Here is a 25,218-nt window from a genome sequence, read left to right as displayed (position 1 = left end):
TGCTACCATAACGAAGTACCACAGACTGGGTGGCTTACATAACAGAAATTTATTTCCTCACAGTTCTGGAAGCTGGAAGTCCAAGATCAAGGTATCATCAGGGTTGGTTTTTTCTGAGGCTTCTCTCGTTGGCTTGCAGATGGGCATCTTCTTTCAGTGTCTTCACATGGTCTTTTCTTAGTGCATATCTGTATTCTAATCTCTTCTTATAAGGACACCAGTTGTACTGGGTTAGGGCCCATCATGTGACCTCATTTTACCTTAATTATCTCTTTAAAGACGCTTTCACAAAATACAGTCACATTCTGAGGTACTGGGGGGTTAGGACTTCAACAAATGAATTTGGTGCGGGGCGGGGGGGGGCACAATTTAGCTCATAACAGAAGTCAATACAAAAAAAAACATACAGAGAGAGAGACTGAGTCCTACTTTGTTTGAGCTCCTGGATCCAGCTGCACTGATACTATCCTGGACTCTTGAGTTTCATGAACCAATAAATACCTAACCCCTATTCCCCTCCTTTTTTTCCCTTAAACTTGTTGAGTTGGTTTTCTGTTACTTAACAGCTAAAATTCCTGAACAATACATAGGGGGATCAGTTAGTAACTATTAAGATTAATTAAATTACAACTTGCAAGGAGAGTGCTTATATTTGCACCTAGGTCTGTTCCATTCCAATAGCTAGAGGCAGCAAATACAGAAGTAGAATGAGGTGAGTTGGCACCAGTCTCTTCTTACTTAGGCAGGAATTCCCACCTTGCCTCCGAAGCCATGCAGGACAGAGGTGGAGAACGCTCCTTTACCACCAATGTTCCTAGTTTGTAGAGTAGGCTGGGGTGCTGGCAGTTAAAAACAAAAGTGTAGTTTGGGTTTAAAAAGGCTTTCAAGAAGGGGAAAGATCATTTTGAAAATCCTTGGCTTGGGCTGTGAAGAATGAGCTCGGCTGTCACTTAGTAGGATGCTCAGACAGGAACTCGAACGAGCAGCAGTTTACAGACGGGAGTCGCCAAACACACGTGGCACTGGGTTTGGTTTCCTGAACCCTCATGTGGGGAGCTGAGCAAGGAGGGGCCATGGCTAAGGCAGTCCCCATCAGCCATCCAAAAACGAGCAGAAAGGAGTAGAAATGAGGTGAGGACCAGTTCAGCATCTAGTTCCTTTTGACCTTGAAGTGGATGCCCTGACTTTTCCATGGTTTCTATCTCTGCCATTCTCATTACAGCTGAGTCGAGCATGGGGTCTCTTTCAATGAAAGAGGGTTTTTGAGGTGCCTGCCATGTCCCAGTCCTTGGCCTCCTCCAGGGATGCTCAGAGGTGATCTTTCTGGCAACAAGATTAAGGCACCATGGCCTTGTGGATTCATAAACACCAACATTTACTTGGAACTCTGGGCCTGACCAATCTGGTGGCTTGTGGTGAGTGACTTATCCTGACTCAGCCTCTTTTATCCTCATCATTGGCAAAATGGTGCCAGGTAATCTCTACTGTACAGCCTTCTCATGAAGCTTGAGTGAAACCAAGTAGTAATAAAGGGAGGGGCTCTGGAGTCTGGGTTTGACTCTTAGTTTGATTAATTACTAAGCTGAGTGATCTTGGGCAAGTCACTTACCCTCTCTGAGCCTCAGTTTCCTAATCTGTAAAATGGGCATAACAGTAGTACTTACCTCATGGGGTGAATGTGAACACTGACTGAGATAAAGCATGTGAACGTCATGAGGGCAGGGTTTTTTTTCATTTTATTTTATTTTGATCCCCACTGCAGTTCCTGGGATATAAGATCACTAAATAAATGAGAGCAATGATTATCGTTATCAGGATTCATGGTTGTCCGGCATTGGTTGAGACTTTTCTGTGTGGCATCCTACAGGGACTGTCTGTGGACTTGTGGTCCAGGTGGGGAAGACAAGTGCATCACAGCTGGCACGATTAATTAACTCTACCTCCTGGGATGGGTTAAGGTTCCGATTCTGTAAGAGTGGGCCTGAGCAGAGACTAGGGGATGTCTGGCACTGTTTAAGCACCTCACTTGCATCATTTCACTGCATCCTTACTGCAGCCCATAAGCTAGATTCATTTATTACCCCCATTTTACAGATGAGAAAGCTGAGGCTCAGAGAGGAACAGTGATAGATCATATTCAGAGAGTGGTACAGCCAGGGCTCAAACCAGAATTTGTACCGCTCCAAACCCCTTGTTTTTAAACAGGGGGATGCAGGGAAGAAAGGGCTGAAGGAGAGGTGGAGGGACAGAGTCAGTGGGTGGAGGGCAGGTCCCAGGCGGCTGTGGTGGGGCAACCAGGAATAAGCCCAGCAGTGAGCCGTAAGGGCAAGGTCCCCTCCCTTTTGGTGGGTACTGTGCCCTGCCAAATTCTTTAGCAAGTGGCCTGATGGACCAGCTCTCAGCTGAAGGAGGACCCGAGGGGCTCTTTACTGGCAGAGGATGGAGCGCAGAAACAGTCCTGCCCCTGCCAGCACCGGCCTTCAGAGGCTAAGAAGATGCAGCTGGCATTGGGATGGCAGCACCCCACTGCACTAAAATCCACTCCATAAATGACCCCTTTCCTTGTGAACCCACAAACAGCAGAGAAGTAGGTGGGCGGGGCCAGCCAGAAGCCTTTCTGCATCCTGGCCTGGTTCTCCAAGTCAAGGGCAGTGGAGTGGCCTCCCGGGCATCAGAAAAGGCGAGCCCTTTCTGAGGGGCTGGGATCAGATAGGCTGGGGTCCTGGCCCCTGTCCCTAGGCTGGGACTGCCCAGAGACAGATTGAGAGAAGAGACTTTTTTTTTAAAACTCAGGAGATACATTTAGGAAAACTACAGTTAAAAACACATTATCAGAAAAGGAATTTCTTGGATGATTATCAGACAGCTCTGAGAATCAGGAGGAAGGTGGAAGGATGAGCCTCAAGCCGGAAGGAGGAGACTGAGGCAGGGACAAGACCTCGCCCAGTGGTGGTTCCTTTCACCTAACGCTGCTGGCACCATTGCAATGGCACATTTGCCGTCACCAATGGCACTGCCAGCTCTGGGTCTTCCTATTCCCTCCTGGACTCTTAACCCCACTGGAGCCATGGTGAGCCATCTCTTACTCTGTGCCTTTGGGTCATTCCTTCCAGGCAGTGTTGGGGAAAAATCACGGGATGCCCAGTTACGTATGAATTTTAGATAATAAAATTTTTTTAGCAGACCTTTATCTGAGGTTCAAATGTAACTGGGCATCCTGTATTTTTACTTGCTAACTCTGGTCAACCCACCCAGAGGACTGTGCTCTGCTTTAGGTTGGTGGGAGGGGACATCTGCCCCTTCCACTTCTGTGGTGACAATGACAATCTTGGGGTATTGGACTGATCACATTATTGAATGTAGAATAGCCAAAAAAGCAAATATCAACTGCAGCTTCTCAAAACCTCTCTTTTTTTAAAAAGTCACCGGCCTGAATTGTTTTCAAAGCTGCCTTCACCCAGAGAAGACCTGGGTGGTAGGAATGACTCCCATGGTCATTCCTTTTCTGTGCCCACTTTTCATAACACAAAAGATGCCTCGTCTCCATCCTCCACCCGCTAGGTCATCCTGGAAGCAGAGAACGCAAGGATCTTTCTGGAAGGGCCCCGAAGTCCTTACCAATGAGTCCCCATGGCTCCAGAGCAGGTGAAGGAAGGAACTGAGCTGAAATGGAAATAATCTATGGGGTTGACTGTCTAGACGGGGCTCTGGCTGGGGAGGAAACAGGCAGAAGCAGGCTTTGGCCAAAGCTGAAACTCAAGCCATCACCACCGGTCCTTCTCAAGCCATCCTCAGACTGGGCTGTCTGGGCCGTCGCCAGAATTGGCCTGGGGCTGTTGCTTGCTCTAGTTTCAAAGGATTCGTGCTTCCACTGAAGGAAAAGCTTGAACTATCACAGTGAGAAAGTTAATGAAAGGTAAGGAACATTGGATGCTTCCTTCTTTTTCTTATCTGTTTGTTTGGGGGAGGACTGTGAGAGAAAATGAATAGCTATAAAGCTTTGGCCTGAGATCAAGTTTAGAAAGAAAGGCATCTACTAATTGAAAACATCATTTCGGGGGCCTTTAAATCAGGGGAAACAGGTGCAGGTTTGTGGTTTTAGAGAGACTATTTCTTTTGGAAAAAAGAAGGAAAAGTGCCCCAGATAGGGTCCATCCAAGGCCAGCAGACCTTTACTTTTCAGCCCTTAATTACTTAGAAGGTGAATGAAAAGATTAACTGAAAAGTTAAAAGAAAAATCAACTCTCAGCCTTCTAGGTAACGCTCCAAATCCTTCTCTCTCTCTTTCTTCCTTTCCAAGGCTGAACAGAGGGCAAGTGTATCTCAGCCATTTTGATAACATTCTCTTACAGTACTGTCCATTCCTGAATAGATTCTCACACCTCATCCACTTTTATTCTTAATCCTGTGAAGAAAAGCCTGGACCTCCCTTCTCTTTTCATACAAGCTCAACAGAGCTGGGATTTCTCCTTGACCATTTCAGTGGCATATTTTCCAGTGTTTTCTCTGGTTGTGAAGGGGCAAATATTTCAAGGTCAAAAAGTCTTGGAAGAAGAGAGTAATATTTCTGTGTCACTGTGTGTTGGCTTCTTGGGTATGTCGTGTATCTTTGCATCCGCACAATAAAAGAGGTGGGGAGGTTGCTTTCTTTTTTAAACCTCTTTTGATGGTTGAGGAAATGGAGGCTCAGAGAGGAGAATTGACATGCCCGAGGTGGCCCAGCGACGAAGCAGCAGAGTTGAACTTGAAAGCCAGGTCCATCTGACTGTCAAACCCTTGCAGCTTCTGTCATGGTGCATTGCCTCCCACCTTCATAAGCGCAGGGTGGCAAATCAGGCTAACGGCTATGAAAATACCCAGAAGCTTTTGCCTTTGAAATAACTCACAACATCTTCCTGTCTTAGAGAACTGTTCAACAGGTTTATTTACAGTCAAATGGATGTTTTTGCCATGTTTTTAGGAGAGATTCTGGGTTTCATGCTACTGACCAACAAAGGCAGTCCTCAAGAAACTAATATCATGTATCAGTTATCTGCTGCTACGTAACAAATTACCGCCAAACTCAATGTCTTGAAATCACAGCATTTACTACCACCCCACAGTTTCTGCAGGTCAGGAGTCTGGGTGTGGCTTAGCTGAGTCCTCTGGCTCAGGGTCCCTCACAGGCTGCAGTCAAGGTGTCACCCAGGGCTGTAGTCATCAGAAGGGACGACTGGGGAAGGATCGGCTTCCAAGCTCACTGACATGGTTGTTGGCAGCTTTCAGTTCCCTACGGGATGTTGGCCTCAGTTTCTCAATGGCTGAGAGCTGAAGGGCGCCCTCAGTCCTTGCCATGTGGGCCCCTCCAGCATGGCTGCTTCCTTCATCAAGGTGTACAAACCGAGAAGGCAATAGGAGTATGTCAGCAAGATGGAAACCACAGTCTTTTACAACCTAATCACGGAAGTGATATCCCATCACTTTTGCTGTAATCTTTGCATCAAGTGGGTCACTAGGTTCAACACACACTCAAGAGGAGGAGATTACACCAGGGGGTGAATACCAGGAGGTGGGGTATTCCGGGAGCTGCCGTGTCAGCAGCTTCCTATCACATTTAAGGAAAGTGGAGATGGTGGTCATAATAATAATAATAATAATGATAGCTGCTATTTACTGGATGCTTTTGCTGTGCCAGGCACTGGGCTAAATCCCTTCTGTGCATTGTCTCATTTAATAGCCATGCTGCTCTGTGAGCCAGGAAGGTTCATTAACTTCCCTGAGTTCCTGCAGCAAAGACATGAGAACCTGATTCTGGTGGTTCCCACTCCAGAGACCCTTCCTTTACATAATGTAGACCCTTGACCTGAACCCACTGAGCTGCTGGGGCCAAAACAAGCCCCTGCTGAGATAAGAATTGGGAAAATGAAGCTGAACTCACTACTCTTTAGAAAATTGCAAGGGGACACATCAGAAGCCATTTCTTACCCATCAGATTAGAAAAAAAAAAAAATTCAAGTTGTTGAGAGTGTAGGGAATTCTCATGCACTGCTGAGAGACTATAAATTTGTACTGCCACTTCGGAGGGAAATTTGGCAGGATCTATTAAAATTTTAAAAGGACATAAAAATAAAAAATGTGCATAGCCTATGACCCAGCAATTACACTTCTGAGTATCTACCCTAGAGAAATACTTGCACATGTGCACGAAGAGCCTTGGACAAGAATTCTCATTCCAGTGTTATTTCTAAGAATAAGAGATAAATAGTGAAATTGGAAATGGTCTCAATGTCCATCAATAAAAAAAAATGGCTAAATAAATTGCAGAGCATCCATACTATGGAAAATCATGAAGCAGGTAAAGAGAATGAGGTAGATCTATACGTATGGCATGGAAATACCTCTAAGACATATTGTTGAATGAGAAAGTCATGTTGCACAGTGATACCCTCAATATGATACCATATATGAAACCCCAACAATATTATATATCATATACACTCTCTTTTATACACACACACATATATTGGATGTATACAAATATAAATATATTCAAATGTGTGGGGGTGGTCTGGCAGGGGACAATACCAACCTGATAACAGGAGAGGAGGGGAGGGTAAGAGGAAAAAGTTGAGGGGTGGTCAAAGGACACTTCAACTTTGTATGTAATATTTTTGAGTTTTTTTAAAGAAAAAGTTTAATTGCCTTACTTATGTCAGCTGAGCCTACCTCTTTTAAAAAAGCATTACTGGAAGCCTCCCTAATGATTTCCCTTACATTGTATTGGCCATTGTATTGGGTCACATGGCCACCCGTAGCTGCAAAGGAGTCTGGAAAGGTGAATAGTTTTCAGCTGGGCTGGTAGAGGGAAGTGAGGAAGAAGAGAATTGTCAGTGGCTGTTGGGAGCCAATTAAAAATGTCTGCTGTAGTTCATCCTTTTATTTACCCAACCTCCACACATGCCTTTCTTTCTGGATATATACTCAATGTATCACCCAAAGTCAATTACTGCATCCACCTCCAAGTCCAGGAATCTGAGTGATGATGTGCAGCCCACTCATCTGGTCCAGATGTGAGAGGATGATGCCTATCTATTATCTCAGTTACATCTGAGACAGTTATTGGGATGGGTGTCTTTTCTGGGGGCTGCACAGCTTTAGTGGCTTATTTCTTCCTGGTGAGAGTTTGACCCCCAAAGATTATTTTCAGGGTTTAACAGTCACAGGCTATCATAGGCCAGGCTCAGATTGATTTGAAAATATACATCCCTCAAAAATGTAATAGAGATTCAGTCTTTGATTTCGGGGACTTCCATGTGTAAGTAACCACAACAAAGATTTCATCTAGAGGTAGCATGGAAGCCTAAATAGTCCCATCTCTTACCCACTCTTTCTCTGTGCTCGGCCCAACCCTCTCGTCCTTGGTTTATTGGGTGATTCTTTGGAGCAATTAAAAATAGTAACCTTGGGTGGAGAAACACCTCCTTTCATTGGATCTTTGCATGTTGGTTGACGCTCCTCGTTTATTTGACAATTTATTTATTTATCTTTATTTATTTATTTTTGGCTGTGGTGGGTCTTCGTTGCTGTGTGCGGGCTTTCTCTGGTTGCGGCGAGCAGGGGCTACTCATCATTGTGGCGCGCGGGCTTCTCATTGCGGTGGCTTCTCTTGTTGCGGAGCACGGGCTGTAGCGTGAGCTTCAGTAGTTGTGGCACGTGGGCTCAGTAGCTGTGGCGCACAGGCTTAGCTGCTCCACGGCATGTGGGATCTTCCTGGACCAGGGCTCGAACCCGTGTCCCCTGCATTGGCAGGCGGATTCTTAACCACTGCGCCACCAGGGAAGTCCCTTGACAGAGAACTCTTAAGGGGAGGTTCTAAACAATAAACTGAGGCACTGATCTAATTTCCTGCTAATGCTGTAGCTTCATTGCTGTTACTTGGGCTTTTTCCATTTATGTAGCTTCAAATTATGGAATTCTCTGTCAATTGAGAAAGTGGGCTGCAGTCAGATACAGTAGTGCCTCTCTCAGGAAAGCTATATCCCTTTCACCTGCTTGCAGACTGGCTAGCTCTTGTCTGAGATCATCTCTCTCTTTTAGAATTTTATTAAAAATGGCAAGAAGTAGTCAGCATGGACTAATACTCTGGAATTTTCCTATCATTTTTTCTGACTCTGTAACCTCAATTGGCATGAAGTCTTATGGTAGAGCAGACAGTTTGACCAAATGTTTGCCACTGCATAAAAAGTCATCTGCTTCAGCCGTTAATGATCAGGTCCTTCTTCTCCTAAGTTTTAAGTTCTGTTACTGTCGTTACCCCACTCGTGGTACCAATACTTTTTTAAAAAACAGGGAGGAATTTCAGATGTGTGCAACAGAAATCAAATCCAGCTTATTAAGCAGAAAAGGAGATTAATGAAAGGGTATTGGGTAATTTAGAATTGTCGCAAGGGCTGAAGAATCAGGGTCAAGGCTAAGTTTCCAGAAATAATGTCCCCCAAAACGTTGGGGGATCAATATGATGAGAAAACCGTTGCCACTGTGATGACCAAGCAGTGAACGCTATAGCTTTCATGACTGTCAGGAAATCAACTTCAGTGCAACTAATACTTCTGTCAACACTGGTGCTCGTCCAGTGCCAGTAATGTGACTTTTCCACAACCCTTGCAACCAGAGGCCTCTGCTGCTACCTTCACCAGAAACGTGTGTTTTGAGCAATGACTCCTTGCCCACCTTGGCTACTTTATATTCAAAATCTGCATAAATACATTGTATTGGTGGCACCCAGAATACAGGCCTGTGGCTACGTGGAAAGAGGCTAGAGAAGCAAAATTTCTGAATTCTCCTGTGGGAAGAATTCATAAGGATGAAGAGTCTATAAACATACTGTGATTTATAATAAGAAATATGTTTTTGGTCTTCCTCCCTATTTCTGGCACAGAGCTCCTAAAACCCTTGGAATTTCCTAAGTGATAAACAAGAAAGGTGTCTTCTGTTATGCTAATGAGTGACTTTTGGAAAGGCCCTAGGTCAACTAAGCATGGGGACCACTTGCCCAGGGGAACTTACTATGAGATTAAACGGTTGGAACTTTCCCACCCTCTGACCTCCAAGGAATGGAGAGGGGCTGAAGATCTAGTTCGATCACCAATTAGCCAACAATTCAATCAAACCTGTGTAATTTAATCGAATGCCTATATAATGAAGCCTCCATAAGACCCCTAAAGGATGAGTTTGGAGAGCTTCTGGGTCGGTGAACTTGTGGAGATGCTGAGAGAGTGGTGCACTCCGAGAGGGTGTGGAAGGACAGTGCCCTTCCCACATACACACCTTGTTCTATGCGTCTCTTCCATCTGACTGTTCCTGAGTTATATCTTTTTATAATAAACTGGTAAATGCAAGTAAATATTTCTCTGAGTTCTGTGAACCACTCTAGACAATCAGTGGAACTTGAGGAGGGGGTCATGGGAACCCCTGATCTATAGCCAGTTAATTAGAAGCACAGGTGACAACCTGGACTTGAGAATGACATCTGAAGTGGCGCAGTTTTGTAGGACTGAGCCCTTCACCTGTGGGATCTAATGCTCTCACCGGGTAGATGGTGTCAGGATTGAATTGAGTTAATTGCTTGGTGGGGTGGAAGAAACACACATACATATCAAGGATGCTGACAAGTCACTGGGCGTCCAGACAACATGACAGTGTTCATGCACAGGTTCAGCATGGTGTCCCCAAGAGCTCCAGGATCTTCCTTTATGGTGGCAAGATGGCTGAGCAGCTCTAAAGTCACACCCTTTCAAATTCAAGCCCAATGGGAAAAAGTAAAGGTTTTTTTTTTTTTTTCTCACGAAACTTTTGAGGTTCACTTTGGTCGGACAGGCTAGGTCAAGTGCCCATCTCCGAACTAGTTTCAGTGGCCAAAAGCATGGCCTGCTTTGATGGACCAGGAATGCTTCATGTGTTTTTCCACATCTGAAACAGAGATTCTCATCCAGACCTCACGGCCTGAGGAAGGAGGCGGGAACCACAAATAAATATTGGGAAACGGGGAATAGTTTCTTAAAAACGAACAAACCAAAAAGAGTTCCTATCTTCCATCCTATATGTAGAGTAGAGCATACATCTTTTGTCTGTTGTTTGTGTACTTAAATCAGTATGAAGTCATGGGTTCCATCTTGTTCAATAGGCAATAATCTGTTACTATCATTATTTATTTTGATGTTCAAATTGTCCCAGATTTGGCCAATGAGAGCTCCTTCAAGCTGCATTTTATATCCTTTTGATGTGTTGCCATCTTTCTCTGAGCAATTTCTCATTTTCTCTGGTAAAGGATATTCCAGGCGTGTCTCATACTTTTCCTGGCCCAGACTTGGAATCAGTAATCGTTGGTTCTGGGATTTGATTTTACCTTACTTTCAAGCTAATAAGAGCCTGTTACTCTTTCATGGATGCTGGCAGAATACATGAGACTCCTGAGTCAGAGACAAAGGACTTTATTACTCATGACACAGGAAGAAACATGAGCATCAGCATACTTAAATCAGTTTTCCTGCCCCCAAGTCCAGTTGAAGCAACGTGAAATGGCCCAGATGGATGCATGGCAGTGCATTTGCATTACAGCTGAAGACCACTGAGCTTGGGAAATCCACTGCTTTTATAGCAAGTACTAAGCAAGCCTTCTCTTCATCCTGGAGGGAGACATTATTCATTCTGAAAATTGCTCACCGCAAACACAACTCTGAGACAGGCCCAGAAAGGAGTGGTCAGATCCTTCCATTCTTAGCACAGCAAGTAAGAATATCCAGGAATGCTTAGGCCTATAGCAAATTACCTCTTCTAACAGCCATTTCTCCACAGACCCCTGGTTCCGTTTAATGGAAAGTGGTGTTTAGAAACCAAGATCTGCTTGCTAGGTGTGCTCATTGCCTTGAGCTATTTTTGCTCATAGATGCTCTCAGAAGACAGAGTTGGGAATACAGACACACACACTCTTATGCTTAATTATCTATCTATTCTGCCTCTCTATCTATCTATCTATCTATCTATCTATCTATCTATCTATCTATCTATCTATCTATCTATCTATCTCTCTCTCTATCTACCTTTCTTTCTCCATAAATTCACACTGATATCTCCAATCCAATACCACACATCGATTCTAGTTTTCTGTCTTTCCATATTTATAATACTCTTCTCTGGTAATGAGAAAACTAAAATATATTTACTTATTTGCTTAACGCTCCTGCAACCTCATCACTGCCACTGCTACCCACCCTCAATCATGTGTGTGACCTCCTGATCACTTGGGCTCTAGCCTGCTGTGCTGGGGTGTATCTCCCTCCCCCTGCAACTCTGGTCATGCTCCAACGCTCCGTACTGGCCCACTGCACCTGCCACTGCTCATGAGGACTCTCTCCTCCACTCACCTGGGCTCTGAACTCCACTCCAGGCTGCCCCCACTCCTCACCTGCCTGATGAGACACCTGTGCCAGGCCACCCTCCTACATGGACACTCAGGCTTCAACATGCTGGGCCCGGCCACCCCTGCCACTGCCACCACTCTGTGTAGACACACCCCTTACCTCGCTCAGGCTCTGGAACTCCCCACTCTCACCTTCTGAAGACGCCTACCTTGTTCAGCTGCACCTAATGGCTTCTAGACAGAGTTTATCAGGGAGGGAAGAAAAGGGGAGAGGACCAAATGACCATTTGTAATGGCTGCAAAACACTACAGTATCTAGTTTGCTTAACCACCTCCCCATAGTATTAAGTAGAGGCCATTTGTATTTTTTTCTAAATACCATCCCAGGAATCGAACTATGAACATAAATCTTTGTGCATCTCTCTCTGCACCTCCCTGATGATTTTATTAGGACAGATTCCTAGAAGGGGAATGATTCCTGGGTCAGAGGGGAGGACCATTTATGCAGCTCCTGGTCTTTATAGCACAGCTTCAGTGTTCATCTTACAATCCATACAGCCTTGAATAAATAAACAAGCATAACTCTTTCCCAGAGACTGCCTAATATTTTCTACAGATGATAGTTGTTTCACTGCTTGATGACATCATCTTTTTTACACCAAGATTGATGTGGGAAATTCTGTATAAATACCCTACATCAACAAGGCGTTGTGTCACCAGGTCTCTTAAAGATGGGCAGCTCGCTGCAGTGCGGCTGGCTTAGCCTGTGTGGGACAGGCACCCGTGATTTATAAGGTCCAAACATGAAGTCTTCAGGAAAGTTGGTGAAGTACTTTATAGGTCACCTGTATTTTTCCTACCATAGATGTTTTGACTCATGGGTTTCCTTTATGTCACTCTGTCCATAGTCTAGGTATTATTAAAATGGAATAAAGAGGTTATTGTAGCAGAAGCTGAGTAGCACACAGGAGGGAGTTTGTGATTCTAAATGAGAGAAGAAAGAAATAACAGGCAAGGGAATTAATTAAGATAAACATTGGCAGCCAGGTAACCAGTTATTCATTGCATGAGGACCACTGGCCTAGCTTTTTGCTGGGAGCTGTTGGGAAGTTCATTTGTTCATTCATTCAATAAACATTGACCAGTCCCCGACTCCATCCAGGCCCTGTCCTAGGTGCTGGGGACCCAAGAGAAAAAAGACTTTGTCCCTACTCTTAAGTGACTCGCAGTCTAGAAAAGGAGAAGCCAAATCAATAGTCTAATATCTGCTGGAGCTTCTTTTTTTCTTGTGTCTTTTTCTGTGGTTGACTTCTAGTTTCACGCCATTGTGTTCAGAAAAGATGCTTGAAATAATTTTTATACTCTTAAATTTGTTGAGGCTTGTTTTGTGCCCTAGTATGTGGTCAATCCTAGAGCATGTTCCATGTGCACTTGTCTGCTAGAGCTTCTAACCCAGCTTGGGGAAGGTTCTGTGAAGGTTTTGAGCAGAGTTCTTGGGGTAGAAAAAACGTATCTGTTAGGTGGCTGAGATGGGCAAAGTTTTCCCAGGCAGAGGAACCTGCATAAACCAAAGCTCATAATCCTGTCAGCTTATCAGCAAGGATTTAGTGTGTATGTTCTACAGGTCCAGCACTGCTCCAGAGACTGAGTAGGGAGTGAATTTCATACTCCAGATTTTAGCTGGGAAGGTTGTGAGAGGACCATCAGTATAAGATTATTAAATGACTTGTGCATCTAGGGTAAATTCCAAATGTCCTCCCTAAGCACACAAGGCTGAATCAGTTAGCAATTGCCATGTAACAAATAACCACAAACACGCAGTGGCATACCACAGTAAGCATTTATTGGTCTTGCTCATGCATCTGTGGGTGGGCTAGGATGTGGCTGATGTTGGCTGGGCCCAACTGGGCTTGACTCCAGGCTGTGTGTTGAGTCCCAGGTCTGCCCCATATGTCTCAGCCTCCTTGGATCAGCGATTGTTTAGAGCACGTTCTCGTCATGGTGACAGGCCAGAGTACAAGGGGACAGTCCTAATCTTGGAAGCACATGTCTCACCTTTGCTCTCTTCATGTCTGCTAGCATCCACAGGTCAAAGCAAGTCTCATGGTTAAACCCAAAGTGAAGGGATGGGAATGCACATTCTGAGGGCTATGGCAAAAGTGGGGTTTAAAGTATATCCTCTGTAATCTGGCCCCTGCAGACCTCCCCTGTCTCATCTCTTTCTTCCTCTCTCTGGCACCTCTGCTGCAGCCACCCAAGACCACTTGAGTCTCCTGCACCTGCCTTGATTTTTCACCCTCTGTGTCTGTACACGTGCTGTTCTGTGAGCCTAGAATGCTCTTCACTGCCTCGTCCACCTGGTCAACCCCATCACATCATTTCTGAATAAGCAAGGCTTGGCTCCCAGGGTCGGGGATTTTCTTATTTGTCTTTCTTTTCCTCTCCATCCTTGTGGGTGGTAAGGGGACTTCGGGGCCCCTCTTGGTGCCTGGTTGTCTCTCATGGTTGCTGCCTTTCTCTCCCGCCCCCCATCTTCCCCTCTCTTTCTTGCACTTATTCTCAGCATGCATTGGTATGATGATTTTAAGATTAAGATTTGGAGTAGAGATCGGTGGCCTTACTTTGACCTTGAACTTTGTCTAGGGTGCTCTGCCTTTTATAGGGGTCACCTGAGGTGCTGTTTCTGAAATTATTCCTTGGTTTCTCTTCTGTTCTTGCTCCTTGGGTTCCCTCAGGGGGAGGGTGGTGATGGTGGTGGTAAAAGGCAGGATCCAAGCATTCCTGGGTCCCCCACGGTGATACTGTCAAATAGTTCCCAGTTCACCACTCCCTCAACTTCAGGCCTGGGGCAGGCTGCCCAGAGTAGCTGTCAACAGTTTTGGGTGAATGAATGAGTGAGTGAGTGAATGGCTGGATGCATTTTCTTGAGACAGCTTTCTGCTCATTGTCAGGGCCTTGGTTGAGCCTAGCAGCTGGGCTTCCAAAGGCAGGAGGTTGGAGCAGCAAAGAGAAGACCCAGGCCTGCACATCTTAGTCAGCTTTTAGAGGTGCTTCCAGCAGCGGCCGCAGAAGGCAGTTCCGAGGGGCAGGCGTGTTTGTAAGTGGACCCAGCTTTGGAGTATGGTCTTAGCTTTAAGCATCCTGTTTGGAGAGGCTCTAGAAAGTTATGGAGCTCTGGGGAACCAGCCTGGGGCCACTCACAATCCACTTAGTGCAAGTGTTGTCTTTAGGGGCCTCTAATCCCCTTTATAAAGAGCTTTTAAACAAAATGGAGCCTGGATACAGTTAACATGAATGTTGAGCAGGTCAAGCATTTCCAGCCACTAAGGATAATAAGAAGAGAGAGTTTGCAAATGTAACAGTCAACCCAGTGCCCCAATTGGCAGCATCTTTGTTGGTCCAAATTGTGGCTTGTTTTTGCAATTTAATAGAGAAGAAAACTGAGGCTGGGAGAGGCAAAGTGATCTCCCCAAGGTGACACAGCTAGGATGTGGCAGAGGCAGGCTAGTTCTGGTTAGTCAAGTGACAGTGCTGTGTGTAGGCGGTGCCACTGTGACATAGAAGGTTCTAGGGGTTGGCTCAGAGCCACGGGAGAAGTAAATCGCAGGGACATGGTCTGAGGACTGAAGTCACACACAATCAGGAAACTGAGCTTTTGAAGGCAGAGGCTGGAAGGCTTCGGTATTTACATTAGGATGTGGGGCAGGGTCAAAGACCAAGGTCAAGGCTGCAATAATATTGGGTATCAGAGACCCACTTTAAGGTGGTGCCAGGGTTATATGTGTGAGCTTAAAATAGAAGAGGGGGATCCAGAGCCTGGCCTGTTCAGCATTCTCCAGCCACAGGCACCCCCTTTCTGTTGCAATTACAATGCCCTCTGAGACGGCTCCATGGACAAAAGTGCTCCTTGGTAAAAATTTGGAAACCAGTGATTTCAGGGAGTTGGGCAACCATGGGCTTTTTCCACTAAGACATTAGTCAGTCAAGGAGCCACGTCTACACTGGAGAGAGACGATCTGGTCAGATTTGCTCATCTGTCTTCAGGAGGATGGAGACCGGGGACGCGGTGGAAGAATCAGAGCTGAGGCCTGTCTGGGGTAGGCAAAGCTTTTGATGGTGTCCTGCACATTTGCTGCCATTGGCTTCCCAGCATCCACTCCCTCTTTATCTTGCTTTCACCAATTTTCAGTAGGGTGCTGTCCCCACATAGCTCTTGTACCTCAAGGGAAAGCAGGCCCAAGTCCTAGCTCCCGGAGGTGGACCCTAGCTGGCCTTGGCAAGTGCTCACAGCTCACTACCCTGGCCTTCGTGATTGGCAAGTGTCCCAGGGAAGCATTTGCTGGGGACTTCTGAGAAGGAAACCTTTCCCCACCTTTCTTTGTTCTTTCACAGAAGCTCTCTTGAAGGAGCTCTCTTTTCTCACTGGACTAGGATGTCCTTGCCGCTGCTGGCAGCCGTCTTGTGACCAAGAGGGGAGGCAGCCTTGGGCAGAAGGCAGAGGGAAGAGATGGAAAGAAACAAACTTCTTGGATTCTCCACTGAGCTGCTAACTAAGCTTTGCTGAAACCTATCCTGCCTCTGGACTTCTCAGTTGCAGGGGCCAATACAGTCCCTTAATTCATTAGTTTTGTATTACTTGAGGACGAGCTGTTCCTAAGTGATTTAGAGAGCTACCGCCTCCGCCGCATTCTTCTCCTTGGAAGCATTTCCAGGCCATCTTGCAGATGCAGCCGCTGAGTTATACCCCTGCACCAGGCTCAGGGGACAACACGCTGGGGAGGTCATGGATCCCTGCTTGGCTGCCCAGGACCAGCCTCTCCATCCCTCCTTTGTCACGCTCTCCTGCTATGGTCCATATATTAGACTCACACAGCAAGCACAGATGATGGCAAAATCTCAGAAACTGGGGTGGGAGAAGACACCTTTTAATCTTTTTCTTTCTAATAAAATGTCATCTTGGTTTCTTTTCTTGAGACCTCTCTACCTGTTTTGGGTGAGGTCAACCATAAGACAGAAGCCCCAGGGGCTGTAAGAATTGAATATTCAACTGAAGCTTGGACACGATGCTCTCTCTGGTCCTTTCCAACTCTGACAAGCTCTGATTCTGTGAAAGCTGATCCAATTATGGTAAAGCGACTCCAAGACCATCCACTGCATGCCAGGCACCTCACAGCTGCACTCTCCTTTGATCCATGTGAGAAGTCAGTTAATATTCCCACTTTACAGATGCGGAAACCAAGGCTCTGAGAGGCTGTAGCTCAAGACCACACAGAGGCAGAGCTAGGATTTGAATTTGGCTCCTTCTGACACCAAAGTCTCTGTACTTTCCATGATACCACATGGGGTGCCCTTGCTTTGGGGCACTTTACTCTATAAAGATGGTTACCCTACTTTGGAAAAGGTCAGATGGAGTGACACACTGCAACCCAATGGGAATTTTTTTTGGAGCAGTTGTTCCATGTTTTTATTTATTTTTTTCTTTTCATGAACTCACTCAGTTCAGCCAAGGGTGCTTCAAGAGACCAGTTTTCAGCCTCTGTCCCCACTAAAACCTGGAAGAACGTGGGCCGGCGCCAGTAAGCTTGCTGGATAATTTTGGAAGCAGCAGAGCTCCGTCGGAGTTGGCCTGTCTCTAGCTCACTGTGTACAAGCTGAGGGATGTTTGTTGTTTCAGTGGCCACCGAGCAGAACGCAGGGAGTGGGTGCAGAGCGCTCGGGGGCCAAACATTCTGAGAGGATAGGGCGTGTGCACGCCACAAACCAGCTTCAAAAATACCCACAGTTCAGGGGAAAAAACCCCAACCTGACTTCATAAGCTCTCGTGATTAATATACAAATCCCCTTGAGGAAACCCTCTGTCCTTCAAGACAGTCTGGATGTTTATTGAGCATTCACTGTGTTTCCAGGAGGGAGTTTTGAAGAGGGTAGGTAACTAAAAGAATTTGGAGAAGGATAGGTGGCCTTACTTTGACCTTGAACTTTGTCTAGGGTGCTCTGCATTTCATAGGGTCACCTGGGCTGCTGTTTCTCAAATGGTTTCTCTGTTCTCCTCTACTCTTGCTCCTTGGGTTCCTTCTGGGGGATGGTGGTGGCGGTCATAAAAGACAGGATCCAGGCATCCCTGGTTTCCTTGTGGTGAAACCATCCAACAGTTCCCAATCCACTCCATCTCAACCTCAGGTACAGGGCAGCCTGCCCAGAGTAGCTGTCAACAAATTTTTGGTGGACGAATGAATACATAAGTGAATGAGTGAATGGCTGGACGCATTTCCTTGATGCAGCTTTCTGCTCACTGCCAGGGGCTCAGGTGAGCTTAGCAGCCATCTTTCGTTTTGGACGGGACGTCCCCTTATTTAGTGTATCTACTCTTGCATGCTTCAAGCCACAGTACGTAACAATCGCAACGATGGAGAACGTCTCTCAGTTTTTGCAAGGTTACTTTCCCAGCCTCTGGAGCTCTTTTCCTGTCAAGGCCTCCAACATACTTGCCACTTCTTGCTCAGCCAATTTGATTAACATGATGTCATTGATGTAGTGATATCTGCCATGTCTGTTGTTGATAAATGGGATGCTCTGCAGAATGTCCAGATGGTCCAGATCCCTTTGGACTGTATTATGAGAAAGGATGAGAGAGTTAATATAGCCCTAGAGTAAGCCTGTAAATTTATACTGTTGACTGTTCCATGGGAATGCAGACTGCCTTTGGTACTCTTTCTTGACAGGGAGAGAAAAGAATACATTTACCAGAGTCAGGTCGCATACCACGTATCAGAGCTGTGTCAGTCTTCTCTAGCAAAGATACCACATCTGGACCAGTGCCTGTGACAGCTACTACTTGATAGAGTTTGTGGTGGTCCACTGTCATCCTCCAGAGTCTATCTGGTTTCTGTAGGGGTCAGATGGGTGGATTAAATGGGGATATTTAACGACCTGCTCTTTTAGGTCATTAAGGGTATCTCCTTAAAGATGCTGCTTGAGATGTGATATTGTTTGTGATTTAACATCTTGGCTGAGGTATGGGGGCATTTTTAGAAGCTTTCTCCACTAGGATGGCTCCACATGTCAAGGACTGTGGCTCCATGCAATGTGGGTGTTCTCCTAACTGCAATGAGTGTCCATTCCACTTGACGTTTGAGGACCAGGGAAACGACCACTAGGTGGGTTCACCGTGAGCCCAACCTGGGCCAGGCCTCCACTGATGACCTGGCTCCCTTCTGCTTCTACTCTTGCAGGAGACTATGACGCTGCTGCAACTCAGATCTGGTGTCTCACAGTCTTTGAAATGTCCGGATATTTTACCAAGTAAATGGCTACAGTTCCCTTTGGGGAATGGTTGGGCAATTCATTACCGTCTATACTCGCTGCCGTGTCCCGGGGTCCTTCCTCATGAGGACCTGGACTCTCCTTTAGTTGACAGATTTCAGATCTGAAGCCTGGGCATGATCATGGCTTCTTATTGATGCAGCTTCTCTCAGTTTCCTGATCAATCATCCTTACTGTCTTTTAATTATATAGTTTGAGAAATATCCTTTTGGGGATCTATCTCTTTTGCCCCCCAGGGCACTGTATTCTCTTCTCCATTTCTACAGATCTTTGTGGCTCAGTCCCCTTGGCTGTCCCCACCATCCTGCCACTCATTATTATGTTGCTCTGACCTGGCTTTTGTTGGTTCAGCACCATAACCTGGCCTCGATTATTTTGTGACCCACTTGCTCTCATGGAGCCCTGCAACACCGTCTCCTACCATCAGCCCTGGCCCTGGGGAGAACAGCCACCCTGAAGTTCAGTGACACCACTGTCCCTGTCACCAGCACATTACTTATGGCATCAGTAGATGCAGCGTCCTCTAGGCCCGCCTGCAGAAGACAGTTGGAGAATATATCCAGTCCATGTTTTCCAAGTCCTTTGATCCCTTTTTCCATCATCTATGATGACAGCTCTAGCATTTCTACTTTACTAAGTGTCAGCCATTCTAAAGCCATCAAGCAGCATGTTTAGTGCATTCTCCTGGGGTCCTTGCCAGGTGTTAAACCCTGTATCCTAAGGACATGTGCCCATATTTATAAACTCTCCCTTTTTCAATTATATCCTATCCCCTTTATCCAGCATCTGATGCCTTCTGGTCCATGTTGGCTCCTTCAGGGTATTGTTCCTTTCTACCCTTAGCAGGCACCTGTATAGAGAGGGAGGCAGGACTAGACAGATGAAAAGCTGAACTGTGACGCATGTGCATCAGAGGATTCAGCTGATCCCTCTGGGAACTCTGAAGCTGAGATGACCCTTCAGAGATATCCTGAATTGATGCAAGGAGGTTGGGCCTTTGTAGCCCTGCACCAACCAACCATTTGATGTGGGCTTCTGTGCAGAGGGGTTATAACTGTGGATGAGACAGTTTCCTTTAGCTGAAGGTGGTAAAGGAAAACCTTATTCTGACACTTTTTAAAAAAGGCAAGGAAGGTTTTCTTCAAGACTAATTGCAGTAGGAGAGAGATCAGGCTTAACTCTGAATATAAGGACAAATGAGGGTTTATAGCCAAGGAGAAGGTGGGGGGTTAGTGGATGAAAAGTTACCAAAAGGAGACATCAAGGGTAAGGAGATTCTTGCTAAACTGGCCTGAAAGGATTCTTGCTAAAGGCAGGCCAAGGACTTATATACATCAAAAGGTGAAGGATGAGGAACTTGATCAGATATCAAGGATGACTGGATATTGAGTGTGTGTGGGAGGGGATTCTCACTAACTAAATTAGCAGGATTCTTGTTAAGACTAGACTTAGCGAGGATGGACATGGATGCCCAAAGCTTAGGTCTAGTCTAGAAGGGGGCTCGGGGGAGCTAACTAAAGTTTGGTCAGGGAAAGAGTCTTTGTCAAGGGCAACTCCCAGGGTGGACCTCAGCTGTGAGCCATCAGCAAGTGGGGAAGTGAGCTCCTTGGTCTTGCAGATGGCATCAGATCTACCAATGTCTGATGTTAAGGTTCTCCTTACCTGTTGACTGCTTGTCTGTCAAGAGACATGCAGGGAGACGGACATGTTTTGAGGACAAGTGTCATTTTCTGGGCTTCACTTTTCCCTAATAAATGCTACCTGGGTAGATCCAAGCAGAGGACTATTAGGCTGAAGGTAGAAGAACAGGGTTATTGGAATGATTGGAGCCAGACTGGAAACTTGTTTACTTAAGCCAACTTCCTTTTACACTACTTGGGCTGTTGCAAGTTAATGAATAAATTGAGTTGATCGTGTCTGAGCCTCTCCCCTGAGTGGGCAGCCAAGATAATTGACCATCTGGAACAGGTCATGCCAGCTGAGGGTATCTCTTACCCCCTGCTCTGATGCAAAGAGCCAGAGGGGACAAATATGTCTGGGAAAGGGCTGAGGGTCAGGTAGAGGTACAAGTGGCTCCAAAAGGGTCATTAAAGCAAATGGAACCTAATTTTTCCCCAGGGCTTTCCAGTTTCATGGTGCAAATGCATTCAACTTTCACAGACTTTTATTGCAATTCACACAGTGTAGGACATTGGGCTCCCCGATGTCTCCCTGGTTATTTCTGGGAATCCCTGGGGGTGTCTTCTGTGAACCCACAAATGGTCCTTTTAGATGATTCTTTTGTCCCCTTATAATGTTTGCTGCCCAAAAACCTACTCGAGGGCAGTGCGTTACCAATGTCAGCATGCCCGTCACCTGTGACCTCTGTGAGATCAAGATGTTTGGATGATGACGTAGCACCTTGAGAGCTCTCGTAGCTGCAACCCCTCAAGGGGCCAATCCAGGCAGCGTTCCTTGGGGGCTCCTGTGTTTGGTTCAGGATGAGTTCCGGGCAGAGTGGGGAAGTGTGTTCTGGGAAAAGGTTTCTCCCTGTTTTGAGAGGGCCACAGGGAGCCAGGCTCTCTTCCTCTCCCAGCAAACCTAGTGAGGGTACAACAGCCATGGCTGCTGCTGACACCCATCTCACCGACACAAGGGGAACCAGCCTGGGGATGAAGTTGACACTGCAGATGGAAAGACAGAAAGACCCCAAGTCCTTGACGATACGTTGAGTCACTGGATCAACTGAACTTGAAGTCCCCCCCATCCTCCACCCCCGACGCAACACTTGCTCTTATACGAACAGATAAAATGACTATCTCAAGCCACTTTGAATTGGGTTTTCTTTTATTTGCTCTCTGAAGCATTTGACACACACTTAGCTCTTTTTGACTTCTGTCTTTAGTTTCTCTCTTGAAAGAACTCAGAGGCAAATCCCTCAGCCTTGATTCTTTGCTGTTTATTAAAACCTCCTTTCTCCTGCAACCACAGTCCCTGTCGACTCCTGGCGGCCACACTTGCACACTCAGCCCCAGCTCAGTCTTCCAGCTGGGGATCCCCAAATAAGGAGAACCTAGGACAGAAACTGGGAGTCAGAGTATGGTACCAATGGCTGGAAAGTCCAGGGGGTTGAGAACAGGTACTCAGAACAAAAAGTTCTAGAATCAGACCTTGGGTTTCAAATCCCACGCTCACCACTGTGAGACCAGGGGAGAAGTCATTTTACTTCTCTGTGCCTCAAGTTTAAATTGAGTTTGATCATAGCAGGTATCACAAAGTTTTGTGAGGATTACGTAGGATAATGTATGCAAGGTGCTTAGAACAGGGCTTGGTGTACAGTCAGTGCTTAATACACGTTACCCATTGTTGGCTATTCTAATGGGTACACTGGTGTGATCTGGGTGCATAGCAAGCAGGGAAGGTGTCTAGTATCTGCCCTGGTGAGCTGGGCTAGGTATCTGGGCTGAGTCTGCTTAAAAGGCCAGAGAAGGAATGGACAATTGGGTTCTTTGCTGGCTTCCTCTTACTTTGTACATGGAATCCAAACAACTTAGTGGTGGTGATGGGGTAGGGAAGGAGGAGGGTAAGTTGTTGATTGGCATTTCTAAGAATACGCCCCTTCCTTCTTCTGTGTGAGGAATTATTCTGCATTTGAGTGTTCTGAAGCCCTCAGAAAGTGGCTCACCACAGCTTGAAACTTTTTCTTTTCATCTTTGTTGGCCCCTGTTGCAACTTTATTGGGTTTATAAATTCTTTTTTCCCCTTTCTTTTAAAAATCACTGTGTATTTATAGAGCCACTCGTTTTAAAACTTGTGAAAAATCTTAAATGTCATTTTTGCCCTGGTCTGCTCATAATGCATGAGCTGGTGCCTCTTACATAATGAACTTTGAAAATAATGATCCCAGAAAGCATTTAGCATGGACAGTCCTTACATAACGTGGAAAGTGTACAACTCCCATCATCAAGCTGATCTAGTCTTTTACAGTTGAGGAGGTACGGGCCACATATAGACCTTGCCAACAGAACTGATTAATTCAAATGGTTCAGCCTGAGTCTTCCAAGGGCCTTAAGGTGACCTGATACAACCAAATTTGCTGGTCAGTGTGGTGAATTAACCAACCAGATTCAGTCCTCAACTGGGTCATCTCTCCCAGACAACCGGCTTTGTTTATTTTCTCTTTCCACTGTATTGGCCAATGGAATTGGACTAATTGGCCTGTTGCTTTGGCATCAGGTACAGACACAGTTACAGTCAAATCATGGGCCAATTCAGTGGGGAAAACATCTGTCAAGCTTGTTGTTCCTCTAGCTGATCTGGAAGCCCTATGGAGACACAACAGTAGTGAAGAGCAGATGAGAAATATAAGCCCAAGGAATGGTGGTTAGATGCACTTTTTCCCTTTTCACATGCTGTGTCATGTTTGTGGTCTGACACCCACTCTTCCTGCATGACGCCTCAATTTTGCTAATCCATTCCGGATGACTGACTGGTTGGTTACATGGTTGATTGGAGAGGCCTTGCTGAGGGGTGGGAGTGCTCTAGAATCAGAGGGGATGTTGGTTTGTATCTTGGCTCCTCTGCTAATTACTTGTGTGACCTTTGTCAGTCAATTTCCCTTTCTGAGCCTCAGTTGCCTCATCTGTAAAATGGGAGCAATACCCGCCTCATGTCATTGTCACGAGGTGTGGGAACCAACCAACTCTCCTGGTTTGTCCAGGACTGAGGGAGTTCCTGAGATGCAGGACTTTTAGTTCTAAACCTGGGACATCCCTGGCAAAACCAGGATGAGCTGATCACCTAGGTTGTGAGGGCTAAATGAGACAGGGCCTGCAGAGTATTTAAGGCATGTGGAAGATATTTCATAAAGGTTGAATATATTATTTACTGTCTAGTTTTTGACCAAGTACCTGTTGACTGGGGCTAGTAAAAAAGAGGTGCTCCTTCCTCCAAGACAGCATGAGTTTCCCTGGCATAGGACAGGCCCTTCTCCTCTCCCACATGTGGCACTTTCTCCCTCAATTCTCCATCCATGTGAGATGAAGTTGACAGGCATATTGAGTTTCAGGGACAGTCAACCTAAGAAGGGTCCAGCTTTTTTTTTTTTATAAATTTATTTATTTATTTATTTATTTTTGGCTGTGTTGGGTCTTCGTTTCTGTGCGAGGGCTTTCTCCAGTTGTGGCAAGCGGGGGCCACTCTTCATCACGGTGCGCGGGCCCCTCACTGTTGCGGCCTCTCTTGTGGCGGAGCACAGGCTCCAGACGCGCAGGCTCAGTAGTTGTGGCTCACGGGCCCAGTTGCTCTGCGGCATGTGGGATCTTCCCAGAGCAGGGCTCGAACCCGTGTCCCCTGCATTGGCAGGCAGATTCTCAACCACTGCGCCACCAGGGAAACCCAGTCCAGCTTTTTATCATGGTCCAGAACCCACTGGTTTTAAAGCCCGGAAGCCTGCATTCTATGTCTTGCTCCATCACCTGCTAGTTATGTGTATTGGAGAGTAACACTTTACTTCTGTGAGTCTCTGCTTCTTCAAAGGGAGAGAACAATACAGCTGTCTCCTGGGGCTCTCGTGAGGCTCGTAGGAAATCATGCGTGTAGAAGGGCTTTCTGAACTGCAAGTCGTCGTCCAGATATGAAGGGTTTTATGAAGGGCCTAACTCAGCAGCACTCGCTTAGCCTCAGGAAAGAGATGGCAACAGAGACTTGGACTTGGCACTTTAGGCCCCAAATTCAAGTTTGCCACCCTCCCACTGGGCATCCCTAGAGCACCAGGCCCCAGCTACGTGATGTATGAACTAGTTCTGCCCTCAAGGTGCTCGAGTTCTGTAAATAGGTAAGTTCAAGGTCATGTGTTGAGATAAGAGAGGAACTGGGTCTGGGCTTTGTGGGAAACCCAAAGAGATGGAACTCTGGTCTGGGTGCAACAAGAGAGAGGCAGACAGCCTAGCCTGAGAGGTCGGAGAAAGACTAGATAATGGAGCTGAGGAGTTAAGGAAGTGGGTTCCAGGCAGAGGGAACAGCTTGAGCCCATGTGGAGGTGAGGAGCTACAGAGTGCATACAGGGAAGTCTGAGTGTTTCTGTGTCGTGGGATGTAACTTTTGAAATAGGAACATGATAGTAAGTAAGGGAGATGGGGACCAGCCCAGGTAGAGCCTCCTGTGCCATGTTAGTCTGGACTCTTCGTTGTAAGAGGCAAGAAAGAGTGTTTTTTGAAGGATTCTGGAGACTTGAGGGCAGAGGCAAAGAAAAACCAGACTTAACAGTTCCTGGTCTGTCTTCCTCTCGCACTCTCCCATCCTCAGTTACATTCTCTCCTACCACAGGTGGCCAACATAGCAAGGAACATGGTCATCGGCAGCCCAGAGTCACATCCTTCCAAGTCCTTCCTCCAAGTTCAAGACTCTTCCCTCTTAGAAGAAAACTAGTAGAAAAATCCCAGGAAAGGGCTCTGATTGGCTGTGCTTGGGTCATGTGCCAATCTATGGACAAATCACTGCAGTCAAGAGCATAGGAC

Source organism: Balaenoptera musculus, chromosome 3 (genome assembly GCF_009873245.2).
Source record: "Balaenoptera musculus isolate JJ_BM4_2016_0621 chromosome 3, mBalMus1.pri.v3, whole genome shotgun sequence".
Classification (NCBI taxonomy): Eukaryota; Metazoa; Chordata; class Mammalia; order Artiodactyla; family Balaenopteridae; genus Balaenoptera; species Balaenoptera musculus.
Note: the sequence above shows the minus strand (reverse complement) of the source record.